Consider the following 2,500-nt stretch of genomic DNA (forward strand, 5'->3'; position numbering starts at 1 on the left):
GCCAAGCAGGCCGCCCTGGGCTGACCCTCCCCGGCCGCAGCGAGGGACTGCCTCCCGGCCGACAGGATCGGGCCCCTGGAAGTCTGGGGGTGGGGGGGGGAAATCGCCCCACGCCTCCGAGGAGGGCTGCCCGGGCGGGCCTGGCCCCGGAGCTCGAAAAAAAAAAAAAAGGATCGGGCCCACTAGAGACATGGACCAGGCCGCCCTGGGCTCACCCTCCCCGGCCGCAGCGAGGGACTGCCTCCCGGCCGACTGGATCGGGCCCCTGGAAGTCTGGAAAAAAGACTGGAACCTGACGCCTCCGAGGAGGGGGCGCCCAGGGAAGGAGGGAGATCCGGGTTGACCTGGTGACCGGACGGGAAAGAGGCCACCGGGCGTCCCCCCCCTTAAAACCTAGGGATTGACCTGGTGGCCGGAAAGCGAACCGGCCAGCAGGTGAACCCTTTCGATTCCACGGGTTGACCTGGTGCCCGGGAAGCGAACCGGCCAGCAGGTGAACCCGTTCGATTCCACGGGTTGACCTGGTGCCCGGGAGGGGACTCTGAAAATTTTTCAGCCCTTTCGACTCGGGGTTGACCTGGTGGCCGAGAGGGGACTCGCACGGCAGGCAAGCCGCCCTGGGCTCACCCTCCCCGGCCGCAGCGAGGGACTGCCACCCGGCCGACTGGATCGGGCCCCTGGAAGTCTGGAAAAAAGAATGGAACCTGACGCCTCCGAGGAGGGGGCGCCCAGGGAAGGAGGGAGATCCGGGTTGACCTGGTGACCGGACGGGAAAGAGGCCACCGGGCGTCCCCCCCCCCTTAAAACCTAGGGGTTGACCTGGTGGCCGGAAAGCGAACCGGCCAGCAGGTGAACCCTTTCGATTCCACGGGTTGACCTGGTGGCCGGAAAGCGAACCGGCCAGCAGGTGAACCCGTTCGATTCCACGGGTTGACCTGGTGCCCGGGAGGGGACTCTGAAAATTTTTCAGCCCTTTCGACTCGGGGTTGACCTGGTGGCCGAGAGGGGACTCGCACGGCAGGCAAGCCGCCCTGGGCTGACCCTCCCCGGCCGCAGCGAGGGACTGCCTCCCGGCCGACAGGATCGGGCCCCTGGAAGTCTGGGGGGGGGGAAATCGCCCCACGCCTCCGAGGAGGGCTGCCCGGGCGGGCCTGGCCCCGGAGCTCGAAAAAAAAAAAAGGATCGGGCCCACTAGAGACATGGACCAGGCCGCCCTGGGCTCACCCTCCCCGGCCGCAGCGAGGGACTGCCTCCCGGCCGACTGGATCGGGCCCCTGGAAGTCTGGGGGGGGGGGGGGAAATGGAACCTGACGCCTCCGAGGAGGGGACGCCCAGGGAAGGAGGGAGATCCGGGTTGACCTGGTGACCGGACGGGAAAGAGGCCACCGGGCGTGCCCCCGTTAAAACCCCTAGGGGTTGACCTGGTGGCCGGAAAGCAAACCGGCCAGCAGGTGAACCCTTTCGATTCCACGGGTTGACCTGGTGCCCGGGAAGCGAACCGGCCAGCAGGTGAACCCGTCCGATTCCACGGGTTGACCTGGTGCCCGGGAGGGGACTCTGAAAATTTTTCAGCCCTTTCGACTCGGGGTTGACCTGGTGGCCGAGAGGGGCCTCGCACGGCAGGCAAGCCGCCCTGGGCTCACCCTCCCCGGCCGCAGCGAGGGACTGCCCCTCCCCACCCCCCGGCTGACAGGATCGGGCGCACTGGAAGTCCGGGACAGTATTTTCCCCGACGCCGGGGAGGGCGGGCGGAGGGGCTCTGGCGGCCAGCCCGGGCCCCGGAGCTCGAAAAGGAAAAAAGGACCGGGCCCGCGAGAGACGGGGGCCCTGCCGCAGGGGGGGGGGCAGTCCGACCGGGGCTCACCGTGCGGCAGGCCCGGGCGTCGGCAGGGGAAAGCGGGCGAGGAGGCGCGGGGCCGGGTGCCTACGGCCATACCGGACCGAACGCCCCCGATCCCGTCCGATCTCGGAAGGTAAACCGTCCCGGGCCTGGCTAGTACTTGGATGGGTGACCGCCTGGGAATCCCAGGTGCCGTAGGCAGCTTTTCCCGGTCCGAGTCAGCTCTCTCTCCTTTTCTGGGGGGGAAGGAGAGGGGGGGACGGGCCGGAAAGCCCCTCGTCGCTCCTGCCGAGTCGGAGGTCGCGGCCGCAGGTCACGGGTCTGGGCGCCTGGGGTCCGGCTCCCCACCCACCCGGCTTCCTCCGCGGAGGACCCCCCCCCGGGGCCACCGAAGCCGCTGGGGGAGACCCCGGGCATGGGGCGGACTGGCCCGGACCCTCCCGGCCGCCGGCCCGCAGGTCCGCCCCGAATCCCCCCCCGCGGCCACCCAGGCCAGGCCTGGCCAGGCGGGACGGACGGCGGGTGTCCAGCGCCCAGCGGCTTCCTCCAGCGGGGACCCACGGACCCCAAAGCCGCAGGGGGAGGCCCCGGGCCCGGGACGGACTCGCTCGGACCCCCTGCGCCCGGCCGCCGGCCCGCGGGACCGCCCCGAATCCCCCC

At 70.5% G+C, this 2,500-nt stretch overlaps 1 non-coding gene across 1 annotated transcript; it reads left to right on the forward strand.

The window, feature by feature from the left end:
* The first annotated feature begins 1,922 nt into the window (after positions 1-1,922).
* LOC135978220 (5S ribosomal RNA) lies at positions 1,923-2,041 on the forward strand. The gene has a single exon (XR_010595663.1). It is a non-coding gene; the product is annotated as a 5S ribosomal RNA (ribosomal RNA).
* Positions 2,042-2,500: the final 459 nt, after the last annotated feature.

The sequence above is a fragment of the Chrysemys picta genome, unplaced genomic scaffold (genome assembly GCF_011386835.1).
Source record: "Chrysemys picta bellii isolate R12L10 unplaced genomic scaffold, ASM1138683v2 scaf176, whole genome shotgun sequence".
In the NCBI taxonomy this organism is placed as follows: domain Eukaryota; kingdom Metazoa; phylum Chordata; order Testudines; family Emydidae; genus Chrysemys; species Chrysemys picta.